This window comes from Phasianus colchicus, chromosome 8 (assembly GCF_987193195.1).
Source record: "Phasianus colchicus chromosome 8, bPhaCol1.hap1.1, whole genome shotgun sequence".
Classification (NCBI taxonomy): domain Eukaryota; kingdom Metazoa; phylum Chordata; class Aves; order Galliformes; family Phasianidae; genus Phasianus; species Phasianus colchicus.
In genome coordinates this window covers 21,662,753-21,679,138 of record NC_143443.1, presented here as the reverse complement: position 1 = coordinate 21,679,138, position 16,386 = coordinate 21,662,753, and the positions used below count along the sequence as shown (strand labels likewise).

Genomic DNA, 16,386 nt, shown 5'->3' with positions numbered 1-16,386 from the left:
ATTTAACATTAGTTTAATACTGCCTCACACAACTGTTTCACAGATTCACTTCTCCTTAACTTTCTTTGTTTTAGAATCATTGTTAATGGTTCTAACACAGCAGTCTGACACAATGGTCTGAAATGGAAGTGCATATGAAGTAAAGGTGTGTCACTGAATTCCTCCACATGGAAGAAAGTTGCTCAACTGACATATTTTGAAGTATATATCTTGGGGCATTCACATCAAAAACCACAAACACCATAATACAACCTGGTGAGCAAGAAGTTTGGGAAACCGATGATAGGATACCTTGAGTGAGCTTACTTGGCTGTATCATAGTATTTGTCATGAAAAATAGAGCAGGCTTAGGGAGGACATGAAATCTTGATGTCACTGCCATCAAACGTATAAAATTTCTGATACACATGGTCAGAATAGCTTCTCATCTCTTCTTTTTCTCCCTGTACTGGGGATGAAAACCTGAATAAAAAGAATGAATTTAGTGACATCTCAGAAATTGCTCATGTAGAAATAATACTAAGAACTGACAGCTTTTTTCAACTGATTCTATGCACAGCTGTTTATAGGAAGGGTTTGCCCCTGTAAGCCCTTCTTGAGAAAAACAGGGAAGAGTGATATCACAGTGATAAACAATAAAGGAAGGGAATAGAGGACCCCCTTGCAACATGGAAAAAGTAATTGGTTACAAACCTTGGCATGAGTTACTTTCTACTCATGCCTGTAATTCCTGGAAGCATTTCCACTTTGCCTTCAGTCTCTCTCTTTAGCAGACAATTGAAATCTTTGATTACTCTACTAATGGTAGCTGCTCCTTGCTGCAATTGTTATTGGACTACCCTTTGATTTTTGTGCTGATGCATCAGTAGTTTTCTTTACACTGTACTCTCATGAGAGCCTCTCAGCAATAAACAAGCATGTCTGTGTAATCCCATCCACGTACATGTTCAGGCAAGCCCTTAAACTGTTACACACCACTTCCAAACACAGTTTACAAGGGTAGAGGTCTTCTGGTTTGGATTGTGAGGAGTTTTTTTTTTAATCCACTGTCTTTTCTGAGAATTAACAGACAGAAACTTTAGGAGGTCAGGTGTCACACAAATGGTGTTGCATGGCCTGTACTTGAAATAAAAAGGTTATTTTTCTTAGTGATGACTAAATAATGCCCCTGGACATCTCATGAACTTTTTACATAAGAAGGTAGTACTATAAATGCAAAAATTCTTATGAGCTTGTTTCTTTCTCAGCTCCTTTAGTACCACACTGCTGAGAAAGCAGCCATTTTGGCCATGCATCCTCCTTTAATTCATTGCTACAATAGTTTCCAGTTTGTACAATAGACATCTTGCAGTAACACTGCAAATAATGCAGTGCTATTTACACTACAAAATATGTAAACAGCAGTATGAGATTTATAACTTCTACACTTACAGATAGTAAAGCATGGTGCACCTAATAAAGAGAGATGCACTTCAACCAAAACTTATTTCCAGTATTATTTTTATTTCTAGTTTTCTACAATGCTTATACTCAATATTCAGTAGTATATAAAAGCTTATTTGGGATGCAGATCCCACATCATTAAACTGAGGTGATAATCAGACCAGGTAATATAGTAAGAGTAAATAACAGCAAGTACTGAAGATGATGTTGTTGCAGAGGGGAGAAAACTTATGAAGGAAATTATGTGACAGGAAATAAGAGACAAATCACAATTTTATGCAAATCACACCAAGATAAGAAAACTTAGCTACTAGCATACTAAGTAAATGCAACGACTAATGGTTAGCACAACGCTAGGTACTAACTGTGGTCTTTCTGCACACTATGCCCAGATATGCTGAAGAAAAGTGTCAGGACCAGCAACAGCATGGGTCTGAAAGCTCTACTTTTCAATACAAAGAACACAATTTTTTTCTCCACTGTGGAAGACTTGAGAAATAAATTTTTACAATTGTTTTTTTTTTTTTTCCCCCCCTCCAGACTAATTAAGAACTGACTTCATTTCATCTTGCAGAAAATTCAAACTAGTAAGCCAAGTTTGTAGTTGCAGATAACCCCTACAAGCCCTGGCATTCTTATTTAGCTGTGAATATGCTGACCAAGCTGTTTTTAAAAAAATACCATCCCCTAGTTGTTTTTAAGGTCATAATCTTTAGCGTCATCTTTCTGACTTCCTAAATCACAGATGTGACTCTCATGCCATTATTTTATGATGCATGTCTATTTATTATGATACGTCATCACAAGTTTCAATGCATCATTCAAAGAAACAGCATATTGCCCTCTACTTGAACTACTTTATTAATACAACTTCATCTTATGAGCTTCTCAGTTCTTCCCTGTGTTTACCGCCACAGAGAATAATCAGTTTTAAGAAATGAAATCTTGTTTTCTGCAACATGAAAAGTCAGACTCAAAGTCACATGATATAATTGTGAATTAAGCTGCTGAGTCAATAGGAACAAATCAGAAGACGACACTATATTGAAAAACTTTTCTTCAGTAAGTTTCAACCTTTCTTAGACAACAGGAAGAATATAAAACTGCACATTTGCAAAAGCTGTTCTTTTACAATTTACCAGTTAAAAAGAATTGGTAAAACTTACAGTTTTTTGTTTTTCTTTTTACTAAAAATACATGCTGTTCACAATTTAAACATTTTGATTTAGTCACTTTGCATGTTATTAAAGAAACAATTAGATTTCATAGTTTTCTTTGGCTTTTACCAGATCACTGCACATTACAATGCAATGAAAATCAAAGTGTCATTAATATAAGTATATCACCCTTTATTTCATTTCACTGTGTTGAGATGCATGGAATTACAATGTTGCAAAATCAATCACAACCAGTTAGAGGACAGAAAGGCCTAAATCCTGAGACAGTTTACGGAAAGCAGGTAACTGTAGATCCAGAAGTATTACCTACACAAGAACAATATTACTATTTACTTTCCAAACACAGCTGGCTCATTCCAAGCTATTTCAGGCTGCTCTGATTCAAACTTGATTCAAGCTGAACTGCCACCCAGCTTTCACCACCCAAAGCAAATGATTCAATAGGATGACTTAGAGAAACCTGTAGAATTCAGAAGTTAGGCCAGGCTACTGATTCATTTATAGGAGGCACTGAGAAAAATAGTGCTTCTTAAAATGCTCTAGTAAATACAGATAGAGCTCTTATAATTTTACTCATCAGACTGTGCAGTGCAGCCTTACTGCCTAGAGCCCCTGAATATCCCTACATAACATGCCCAGCAATGGCACAGCAAGCTTCAGAGAATGCATGTTCTTATATCCTGGCTTCTTCACAGAATACAGCTTTGACAGCTGAAAGTGAGTGCCTATCAAAATTGTGTCACAAAGAATAAGTCTGCAGAGGAAGATAATTCAACAGTATTGAACTACTAACATGAAAATAATGGTGTAGTCATGCTTTTAGACGTGCAGGAATGCAGTCCAAGATACCTTCAGGTAATTACTAAGGAAAATCTTACTTACATAAGTAAAATGGGACTCTATAAAAATAAAACATGCAGATTTGACTAAAAGAAGTTATACATTGCATATAAGTGCCATAATCCACACAGTTAACACCAGTACAATTATAATTTGCTAAAACCTTATGGTTTTTTATCTTTAGAATTTTGTCTGCCTCTCCATTATCTTGTGCAAGCATCCAATAAGGTGCACAGTCTGCAGAGCATGAACACTGTCATATATAATAAATCCAGAAAATTCTCTGTCAAAAGTAATTCTATCTTCCCCTTTGCACAGACTCATTGGCTTCCTGGTTACTTTTTCAAATGTTATATAGGTTACATGAGGTAAAATATCTTCATCTTTTCCTCCCTGTTGTGCAGGTGTTGAAAAATCAAGTTGGAGGTAGAAAATGTTGAGCTGACTCCATAGCTCAGAGGATCAGAAGAAAATATAAATACCAGCTATGCAGTAGCCCTTACTGTGCTGGTTGCATCTGACTTTCTGAAAGGAAACAGAATCCAAGTATTTATTGATGAATGCTAGTAGAGGAAAGATAAAAGAATTACCCAAATCAGACCATAAAAGCATGTGTTTCTGAGAGGGAATTAAAAGCTTCACATTAGAGGGAAGGACTGTTAGAGGAAATAACATTCCTCACCAACAGAGAGCCAGTGGAAAAAGATGGCTCTATTCAGGAAAAAAGGGTTTTGAGTAGGAAGGGTTTCATAATGACAAGGATACAGGGACATTGCAATGACAGGTGATACAGGCCATTAACAAATATCCTAAATAAATATACTCTAGTAGACACAGCTGAACAAAGTTGTAATGTGTCAAAAATGTAACGTATAATTAAATGCAAGTGTTCTAAAGATATGTGTATATATAGAGGGAGATGTAGTATTTGCTGGGAGAAACACTAGTAACCATTTATATGTATTCTCCTTACTACTCACCAGTCAAAACCAAAAGACAACAAAACACAGAACCCACAAGCCTTTGTGGTGAGATGCAAGGGGCACTCTCCCTGCTGCTCCACAGCAAACCACCACCACATCACCTCATGTTGCCTCCACAGCTGTGCTGCCCACAGATATGCTATACAGCACCAACATCAGCATAAACAAAAGGTGGTACTGTGTAGAAGGGTTAAAGTGAGAACTAGAAATTGAGGATAAGTGGTGGTTTTGAAGGATTAACAAGGGAAGAAAAGTAACGGACAACTTCAGCCATATTCAGATCTATTCAAAAATTAAGTTGTTCTCAAGGTTGTGTTATACTGCTTGACACAACTACTTAGAAGACTGAGTAACAATGATTAGGAAAAAAAATGGTAGAACATTACAGTCCAAAAGTTAAACTACTCTAACTATGTAGTAAATGTATCAGGTGGATTTACAAACATCTCACTCACAACCCAACGCTGTACAGTGGAAAGCCTGAACTTACAGCTTAGCCTTTGCATAACATACCTAAGCCAAAAGAAGGCAGCCACCACACCTGACTTTGAACCAAAGTAGAACTTGAAAAACTTGAAAATTCTGAACAAGCAGACACAGGCATGCAGACCTCTAAGGTAACACAGGTCAGGGGTGCCAGATTATCTACCTGCATTGCCAAATGGGCTTATGGTTAATCTATTTCTGCGCCAATTAAGAGTCTTTTCAGGTACTGTAAGAGTATCAGATGTGAGGAGGTAACAGCTGTGTCTGGGCTAACAGTATTTGCCAGACTGCAGTCAGACTTGACTCCAAAGAAGCCACCTGGTCTGGTCTTGCAGTCACATGAACAAAAGTTTCCCTCCACAGAACTCTTAGCTGAGCTTTTTCACATCCCATCTTTAATTTAACACCTTGTCTTCATCTTGTAAAATGACCCCAGTAGGCTGTAATAATAATAAGCAAATTTCTGCGTTCATTTTGGCAAGTAACTTATACTGAATCCAGAAGAATACAAATAGCATAGAAGAACAAGCAGCTAAACAAGATGTTTTCAGTTCATTTGCTAAGCAATTGCTGATAGAGGTATGTTTGTATATTGATTGGAAAAGGCAGAACTAAATGAAAACAAAATGCTTTTCTGTAACTGAAAGTGACTGTTCAACCAGAAATGAAACTCCTTTCATCATTTACCAAAAAATACTCACTTTCACTTTAAGTTAAACAAAGAGTTTAGCATGAAGTAAAGCCAGGCAACCTGAAAACTTTTTTGTATGTTTTGTTTCTCCTAATTCCTTGTTTTGTAGAAAAATTTAGAGTTACACTCAAGGGTATTGTTATTTGTAAATACATTATTTAAAATAAAAAGCAAAGAATCACAAATCTTAAAACAAAGCTTCTAACATTGTAACACTACAATGTGATGGGAAGCACAACAATAATAGCAGAGTAGCAACAAATGGCTGCAACAAATGAGATTATGCCCAAGCACAGAAGCCGTGGATATAGAAAAAAACAAAGAAAATTCACTTACCTTTGGAAGGACTCAGGTAAACAGAAATCTCCAGCAAGACACCCTCAACCTCCACTGCCAACCCTTAAATGAGGTCTGGGAAGAGGTGAATCCTGGCTCTGTTCCTTCTGATCACTCAGGGGCATTGCATGCACCTGAGCTCCCCTGGGTTGGCCCTGCCTTCCCACCAGGTGCTCAATCACTGCTTCAAGCCATGACTCAGTATTTCCTCTAAAACATGCTTTTTTTCTTCTTCCAGAGCTATTTTTCAGATTTTTCTGTAGTATGACACAGGTTATACTCTACAAAAGCTGGTGCTGTTAAGTAGCTAGAATTCACTAAAAAGAAAGGTCTCTATTCTCCAAAGGATCATTAAAAGACATAAGTCAGCAGAGATATCCCTGCCTTAGCTAAACATCTCAGAGGAAATTCTGCTGAATTTAGCAAAACAGTGACACTGTGGGAGAAAAGTTATTGGGTGCAGTACCTATAAGGACATGGTATCACTGCTGTATTTCACCTCGTTCTGCTGGTGATATTAACTGCTTTAACTAAGTTTTTGTAAAATCTGAGTCCTAAATGAGCATAAGTAACATCAACCTCAGAACAAGTAGTGAGACAGAAGAAATACTGATAAGCTGGGAAAGCAACCCAAAACTATCCTCATGTAATAAATATTGGATCTCTGACTTTTGCTGGATTTTTGTAACAGCACTGAACTCCACATTTTGGAGTGGCAGCTTGGAGAATTGCTGTCTTCTCTCTAACATAAGAAAGTTAACGAAGGTGCAACAATTTCTTTAGATGTGATCTTAATTTTTTACTAATCATATTTAGTATATCAAGATAACTCATAATGGGATTTACTTGTATTCAGACTGATAGGGGATAACACATACCAGTATTGGTAAACTTAAGCTTTCACCAGAAGCACATGGCAGATATGATCCCTTGACCTCCAACAATTTCTGTGCAGCTGGATTATGGCAGACTTGCAAACACTGGCAAACATTTATAAAGGCTGGATCATTTTATGAACTATATATTCTAGTTCAATCATAGTCATAGGGTATATATCAGGAATTTATTTATAGAAATCATCATTTCTGTGATGTAAAAGGTCACGCTCTATAATGACTGTAAGTCACTTGCAACCTTAACATCTGTGAATCTATAAATCTCTATTTCAAGACTTTGGGAAAAAGGCGAATAAGATGAATATTGTGGTTTCCACAGTGAGTTGTTTCCGTTTTCATTCCTGATTTAAGGGCAGCTTCTGGATTATTTCTGCTTCAGAAAATTTAACTCAAATAGAAGGAAAAAAATAACCTTTTGCATTAACGTGGGATTCATTTATGATTTTCGTAAGTCTAAATAAGAGCTCACTAAGAACTAGATAAAAGTGATGCAGAAAGAACTTGCTTTGTACCTGTGGACTTGTGCATGCACATGTCTATGTACGTTTTATTTCTTCTATGACTCCATGGTTAACAAAAATTTGTCTGTATTAAGTTGGTCAAATGCTTGAAGATGCAAACTTTTATGATTTAATTGGCATTGCTTCATTGGAGACAGCAGCCCTATAATGTCAGTTATTCAGGACAGAAACATTTTCCTGCGGGATTCGGTGGCTGAAGGCATGCTAATCTGAGATACATTTTATATCCAACTATATGTTACCACAATATCTAGGCAAGAGTATTATACCAAGATTTCTATTATAATTGCTGAACATGTCCCGAGTTTCTTTTTTTTTTTTTTAAGAAGTGACAGAAATTCCTGTCTGATGACTCATAAGACCCTTATACGCATCACAGAAACGTTGATACTAATCACATCTGTTTAATGTCTCTCTTGGGATTTGTTCTAAGTATAAATTCTTCTGGAACTAATCTCATATGTTGTAACTGAACCTTATATGCCCATTCATTTTGTCAATAAAATGGAAATAAATTAAGCAAAAGACCTGACACTCTTCGGTGTCAGATGTAGCAATATTTTACCCAGCAAATGTTTAAACAATAAACCAAAATAGAAGAGTTGTAAAGTGAATGATTGGGATCAATTATTTCAGTGCAAAAATTTCACTTACAATCTAGGAAATAAGAATTCTATCTAAGTTCAGCAACTATGACTTGCTTGATTAAATTTGGTTAAGAACATAAAGATCCTCAAATAAAACACAAAGTGTAAAATTTTCTTTAGAATGTGTGGTATTACTCCAGCATTGTTCTTCTACTGTTGTCTTCCACATAAAATTTCCTAGGATAAACTGGCAGCCAGTTGTCACATTAAGCCCTCTTGATACCAAGTGTCAGTTAGCAAAACAAAAAAAAAAAAAAAAAACCTATCTTATATCTTGCTTTTAATCTGCACAGTTTTCTTTTTTTTTTCTCCACAGATCTCAAAACAAGCCAATGAACTGCCAACTACCCTACAGCTGCAAATGTCTTCTGCATGAATGCGTACTGTGGGCTAGATTCCTATCTCAGTTACAATGGTAACAAAGCTCTTTTAGTAAACAACATTAATATAAAAGAATCACATCAACTATCTGTGGTTAAGTTACAGACAGACCATATGTTTCATGCGTTGATATAGGAAAGTAATTGAATTTGCAGTTTTCTGTGTGTAGATATCCCCAGATTTATCGTTAATAAATTGACCATCCAGCCAAATAAAGAAGAAATGTTCAGATATCTTTCCAAGCAACCCCAAACCATTCTGTTTATGTAAACATCATTCTGTTTATGTAATTCTATCTATTCTGGTTCAGTAGGGCATTTACTGGTTGATTTTATATATGCACAGTGACTTGATTGTTCTAAGTCTAAAGAAATGAAGCCTTCTCTTAGGAAATATATTGTCATAGCCAGTAAGAATTGTAGGGATTACCTACATTCAGCTCCTGCTTTTGGTCTTTCTATTCCTAATGCATAACACCTCAGTATAGTTGTTAAGTACTCCTTTTTATGGTCTGGTATAGCATGGCATTTTAATGCTTTATATTTCTCTTGATTAATCTCTAACTGTACTTATATCATCAGAGTTTAGCTAGGCTATACCATTACAACTCATCCTAGAAACAGTTCCAGTGAGTCATTCTATGATTGCAGATATTTGCACCTGCAAACTGTCTGCAATTGCAGATTATTATGTATTGTTTTGCCTTGAATTTTTTTCTTGAACACCACTGTCAAGCTTCAGAAACAAATATAATAAATAATCTCATTAAATCAGAGTTGGCTTACCAACGTTCTCTTTTTGGGATTTATTTTGGACTATAATTACATATCTGTAATGTTGATAGGACCTTTGCTACTGACATGAAGTATTTCAAACTGCATTTGTTAGTTCTCTGAGAAACAAATGTAGTAGAGTTAAATATCTTTAAAGTGGCATGCAACAAATGTTCCTAAAGAAGTGTGAAGAGCTATCTAACACATATATGCAGCCACAGCCACCTTTGCCCTTTATCTGAAAGAGTATCTTCACTGATGAGAAAAATTTCAGTCTGAGTTCACTACTCTCCCTTTAAATCTTTTAAATTCTATTTAAAAGACTAGTAGTTTCATAGCATATAGATTTTCAACATCACTGTACTACTTTTTTAGAATAAAGCTTTAGTACAATCAGCTGAACTAGGTTAAAAGCCTTTCAACATAAAATGATTTTCACTATTCAGAAAATCTTCTGATGTTCTTATCTTTATCATAGCACTGACTTAAAACACAGGGTATCTCACCTGCTGTAACCAACTATATCTTATTCCTCAGTTTGTGTTACATCACAGGACAGGGAATGTATTGAAATATACATTCAAAATTAGATCAGGGAACACTTTCCATGTTGTACAACATTCCCATAATGTTTCAGAAGGAGGAAAAAGTATATGTGAATATACTTATCTGAAATGTTATTCAACAAGTGAAATCTGTATTTACCATCAATCCATTTTTCCTCCCTGTTTGCTCCAACTCTTAATCTCAAAGTGTACAGAAAAGCATTCATTAACAGCGATGTGTACCTTTGTGCTCTTGGCCCAGCAAAACACACTGCTCTCTTGCAATGTCTTCAGAATTCAGCTGGCAACTTCAAAAAAAGGCAATCACTAACTCCTCCCAGAAGATCCTGTAATGTTAAGCAAAGCACATAAATATCAATTCATTTAAGTTCTGCTGCCTGATGTTTAACTGGGTGGTTTTGGGGTTATTTTGATAAAAGTTTGCTAAAGGCATCCTTTCTGATAAGGCTTTTATCTTTGTTTATTCAGTTTATAAAAAGGAGGGGGTTTATCCATGGTGGATTTGCAATTTAGATCTCTAAACAAAATAATCAGATTAATAACTGTCTGCAGTATGTTTTATGAGAGAGAATGTTGTATATACAAATATATATATTTAGAACATATTATCAGAACACTCTAAGTGTGCAAACAATCCCATAGATACTATCCACTGGGGAATCAGGCAAAAATCTCCTAAGATCCCTTCACAAAAGTTAAGCCTCAATAGCAATATTCCCATAGGTCATTTGATAAATAATTTCTAATACAATTTTTTTCTAATACATTTTTAATCTCTTTTGGGAGCTTAAGAGAGAATCTGAAAAACTCTTGTCTACATGTGCATTTAAGGATGCAGAAGAATCTAACAGTGCTTCAGAGGGTAAACTCTATTCATGCAGTTGACTAGATTTTGCTTTCCAAGTTTTCAAACAAAGGCAGGCCTACAAAACAAATTATTTTATTAGGTATATATTTTATGAATAGGTCTTAAAGAAGCTGGCTACTTTCTAAAGTAGGGAGGCTTATTCCTGCCAAGTTTTCTCCTGCTATTATGTTCTGAACATCCATGAAATACACTCTTCACCTTTAAATTCTTCTACTGCTATGAAACTACCTAATAACACTGAGAAATTTTATATGAAATGCTATCTTTCCACCTTGCTCTTTTTAATATTACATTTGAACCATCTACTATTTTAGGATGAGTGCTTTCTAATTAATTTATGTACAGTTGCACAGAAAGATATTAAAAAGATTCTGGACTTGGAGTTAATAGTAGGAGTTAACTGGAGAAGTTTGTTGTTACCTGAACAGGAATGGTACGCTTCGTCCTACTTTCATTTGAAAAAGGCTCTTGATAAGAACCTATGTGTGTTCTCTGGAACACAGATACGGAACCTGAAGGTGATTAATCTGAGAGAAACCCCCTTAGAGAATATTGCATCCCTTCTGGCCTAGCTCTCCCTCTGTTTTGCTCCTGCAGAGTGCTGACTCAGGCTTTTGCACACCATGAAAGAGGTAGTGAGAGGAAAGAGCTGATCATAATACATCTGTGGTGAAAATATGAAATGTTATTTACAGCGTCTTCAGCTTCCTGAGATTGGTCAATCCAGAGTGGAATCTCCACTGACTCCTTTTCTATGCAAAACAGTTTTCAGCACTTTAGTTTCCCAGCATTTCAATTTAAGCACTGCTTGGACCTGCATTTATTTATCAAGATTTGCTCTGCGGAAAAAAAAGTGATTTTTTTTTTCTTTCTATACAAAATCTCAGAAAATATTTGGTTGTTATCTCTAACATGTTACTGAGCTTTCTTTAAAAATAGAAACAAAAACATGTCTCTAGAAACTGATGTAAGCCCTTGCAAATTGTCAGAAGAAATACAAAAGCTCACAGTTTAAGTAACACTGATGGTATCATCTCACTGCTGTGATAAGGAGCACCAGTACGTGCTTTAAGTGCTCACTGTACATGATAAAATTACTCCTATGCTTCTAAATCAAACTAAACTAAGGTCAGGCATCCCTGTCAACAGATAAGAGGAGAGATGAGCTACAGTTAAGAGCAACCATTTTACAAAGACATTGAATGATCTGTCATCACTGATAAACGATGGGCCATTCCATTTCATGTTGCTGGTACAGGTATATAGGGCTGATGTATGCTCTAAGAGCTGTTCTTTCATTTATGCCAGTCTCACCTATAGCACATTAAATGTTTTGGTAGTGAACTGAGGCATAGCTAACTAAAAGGTGAGAATTGCCAGAGAATTCAATTGTTTGCTGTAGTCTGCCAACAATGGAGAGGTACAGAATCACAGACAGAAATAATAGATGATGCACAGGACAGTGGAAAAGACATGGCAAATGAGGCATGGGATGTTATGCAGAATGCACAAACTGTTGAGGATTAAATGCATTAGTTTCATCTGATTTGTAACTTCTGACCTCAGAAGATAATCACATTATTGTCAAATCTCACTGCTTTGAAGGTCAGTGTTGAAGTTTTAATCAACCTGACATTTATTGTGGGGAAAAAAATTAATGTTTAAGTTCTCATTTCATTTCTTTTTAATAACAAAGGAATGAGTCATGAAGGTTATGCATAAACAACTCCCACTGACTTTTCAGTGAATCGAAATAGTCAAACTTTAATTTATCAGGAATGTAGGTAACACTATCAAAATCCTAGTCACATCATGGATCCAATCAACTTTGAAAATAGACACAGATTTCTGAGGTAGGACTGCTTTTGAGGTACTTTCAAAAACATAAAATTAGTATATAAAAATTTGTAGTAGTGGGCAAAACCTATGTACATTTCTTCTCTCTTCATATGGTTTACATCATAGAGAATTGAGTCATTCACCACTTAAGGAAAACAGAAAGCTTCTATTCCCACTGGTATGCAGTTAAATGTCTTGTAAAGCTCAGCAGTGCAGTCTCATATGCAGAGAGTCAAAAACAAAGGAAATACTGGCTAATAATCATAATTGAGATACTAGTCTGAATCCACCTGAATATTAGCTCATCTTTTCATTAAGTCTGATAAACAGTAATATTTTTATATAATACATTGATATCACCTCAAATCATTTTTATAACATAGATTAGTCTATGTTATAAAATGATATGTATATACATATACATATATATCCTAATTAAATAAATATATACATATATACCCTAATTTATTGAGATTTTATCATATTCTCTCTGTTAACTGCCCAATAATCTCCACACATACAACTTCTATCTGTGTCAAGAGGTTAAGGACACAGGATGTGACACTATTTATGAATCCAGGAAACTTGAGAAAAATTATAAACTTGTAACAGCTTGTCCTCCCATCACCTCCAGTCACATTTTATTTATCATTTGTACAATTCCATTTGTTCACACCTTCCCTTTGTCCATTCCGTTCAATTTGTCTATCCATCTTGTGAAGATCCCTTCACCTTCTGAAGTCCTTTTTTTATGTCTTTACTTAATCTCAAAAGATTATTTTTCCCATTTAATTCTCAGGATTCTGTTGACTGAAAATAGGGAGGAGTTCTGACCAGCTTTGGTCCAAACAGCATCTAGTGCTGGCCAGCTGACACACACGCTCCTCTCAATTTCTTTTTCACCCCAAGTAACACGCTTCCCAGAAAACTCATCTTCACAAAACCACAATTTTCTGTTTCCTTCCTTCCATACACTCTGTTACAGCAAGCAATAAACATCTTGCCCAAATAACCCTGTATCACAGTTTCTGTTTCGAGATCTTCCCTCTTTCATACAACAATTGACTTCCATTTTCTTCAGACATTCTGCTGTCCTGCAGAAAGGTCCTACAATCTGTAGCATTCCATTCCCAAGTCCAGTTGTTTTTTTTTTTTTTTACCTAGTTCTGTCTCAATTGTTCCAGGTACAAAGGAGAAATAAAGTCATGACTTGAATAAATTCAGTGAAGCACATGCAGTACATTTATTTTTTAATGAAATCTGCATGTTAATAGCACAGAAATACTATATCGTAATATTACACTGTAGCACTATGCTATACAGTATATACAGTATATATACTATACACAATGTACATAGTGCTCTATGGTGATACTATAACAGTGCTATATTCTAGAGCTTCAGTATCGTATTGATGCTTCCTTCTAAGATCCCCAGCATGGAAGGAATGCAATCCTTCCTCCCTGAAATTGTATGCTGAATGGAATATATATCCCATTCACAACAGAAGCAATTCTATTTTCCATGATATAACTTAAATTTCTTCTTACTACAGTATTCCAAAAATAAATGACAGTTACGACTCCAGAGTCTGTTGTCAATGAAGTTTTTCTGGTTTCTGCTTCTAACAGCTCAGTGACCTCAATACTAATTCACTGTGGAAATCAATGTAACTGCTGTTTGTTACCTGGGTGTATGAAAATATCAAAAGCTGTTCCAAAGACAACCACACATAGAAAGTGTGTGCAAATGCCTGCACCTGGGAAGCAGATGCAGCATAAAATAAAAACACTGGCTCCTATACTAACTTCATGGCAGATCTTCAATGCATACAGGGTCAACCTTTTGTTGAGATCTTCCACTGTAAAATCCATGCAATAATGCATTAGTGTGCTCACTGAGAGTTTAAGCATTAACATTTTTTTTCCATTTATCTGCTATCAAGTGTCATGTGCACGGTGAAAGATCTTCTGCAAATATCAAGGTACAAACCTCAAATAAATTAATAGTATTTAAGAATTCTGCATACTAACAAAATTCATTAAAAAAAAATTAAAGTAAGCATCAGCTGCAGCTTTTCAAATCTAAGCTGCCTAGGAAAATTATTTAAATAATAAGACAAGACACTAAAATAATATTTTAATTCTGTTTTGAAAGTTACTCACTAGGTTTTTATGCATACAAATCTTGCCAGATGAAAATATGTTTGTACATAATTTCCTATGTTTTCTTAGAATAGTCACACACAGACAAATTTCCAGGTAGGACATGTTCTATAATGAAATGCTACGAAACGTAAAGGCAAACAGTACAGGCCAGAGTATGATCCTAGAGGAGTAGACAGTGAATCTGCCAAGGTGTTCAAACAAATACAATTATAAAAAGTGTCTCAGCTGAACTGCTGAGAACACTGCATACTTGAGAAGAGTTTCACAACCAAGCACTATGGCATCAATAGCAGCCTTCAGAAAAAATCAAAGGGAATTTCTAGTGAACAATGTCACTTTTGAAGCAGGTTGGTTTTGGTTTTTTATTGAACTAGTTAAAAACAGAATTTCCAAAAAGAAAAAAAAAAAAACACCTAGGTGTAATATCCTGGTCAGATATGGGAATAGGTGCAATTTGTCTGGAACAACAGCTGAATCTGTTGCTAAATTCAAAGAGAAGGTCAAACCAACAATCATGGTTTTAGAAGTATAAGTAATAACACAAAGTGCAACTGTCCTTAAGACAATGATTTTCATGCTGTATACCCACCATGAGCTACAAAGGAAGCAAACAAAAGAAAAATAAGCATTTGGCAATAATTATTATTTAGATGAAATGACAGGGAATTCATACTATGAACAAGTTGAAAAGGAAGTGAAATTTAAAAAATAATAAATTTTAAAAGATGTGTTTTTTGTAGCAAACTGCATACAGCAGAAGTATTTTAAAGGTATCAGGTTTCAAATCATTGTACAATCACAGCCTCCTTGATATTGCAATGGTGTTAATCATTCTTAGGAAAGTCTGGGGGGTATGGTTTTCTTGGTTGTCATCAAGCTTCAAGATGGGCTGCGCCATTGTATCTGGGAACCTCTTACAAACATGGTATTTCAAGCAGGATCCCATAGGAATTTGTTCCGTCTTTACTTGCATTCAGTATTTTGTCAATTACATGGATGTTCTAGTAATGAGGGCACTTCTAAAGTACGCTGAGACAGAAGCAGTTACAACATGATTAAGAACAGTATTGGGAGCAGTAAATCCACCCTAATTTTCAATTGAGATGGAGACAAACTGAAAAAAAATACAAAGAATGAAAAGGCTAAACAAGTTTATAAACTAAAGTACTACTTAGGAAGAAATGTTGAAGAAACTGGGTTTGTTTCGTCAAGAAAGAGAGGAGGTCCAAGTTCAGACCCATCTGATGCTTGGACAGAAAATATTATTCCTACTGACGGGCTTTTTTCTTAAAGTTTCTAGTCTAGCACAGAATATAAATACTTCCTCCTTCTCTGCCACCTAAAATTGTAATGAACCTGGTCCTACCCTAAGACCTCACAACTAGAAAAAGGAGATTACTCAACTGATTTCTGGGACTGAGTCAACAAGCCTGCCTCTCAACTGAAGCCCTGCATGGATCTCCTGAGGTCTCTTCCAGACCCTGTGATTTCTGTTGATTCTGTTATTTTATCAGACAAAACTGATTAGCAACATTTTATCAAACTTCTAGGCAGATAGCTGTCAGTAAACTTTTATATTCCAGCTGTGAACTTGTTCAGTCTATGATACTATTCTAGCTTTTTACTTTAAGAATATATTCCTCCCACCCACCACAAATGCCAAGCCTGTCCATCACATTAACAACAACAAAAAACATATGGGAGCATTTAAGGGAGAAGAGCAGGCATGAGAAACTGCTCCTTCAGCTTATTTGGAATCAACTCCAACAT

The 16,386-nt window shown here is 35.6% G+C and overlaps 1 protein-coding gene across 4 annotated transcripts in view; it reads right to left on the bottom strand.

The window, feature by feature from the left end:
* DNTT (DNA nucleotidylexotransferase) overlaps window positions 1–16,386 on the bottom strand; it is a 163,652-nt gene that overhangs the window by 87,003 nt on the left and 60,263 nt on the right. For 3 of the 4 annotated variants that reach the window (XM_090145278.1, XM_090145279.1, XM_090145281.1), the window contains one exon: window positions 9,964–10,067. The gene's annotated coding sequence lies outside the window, so the exon portion shown is untranslated. Of the gene's footprint in view, window positions 1–5,957; window positions 6,262–9,963; window positions 10,068–16,386 lie in introns of those variants that run through there. The other variant, XM_090145282.1, reaches the window with a different exon arrangement.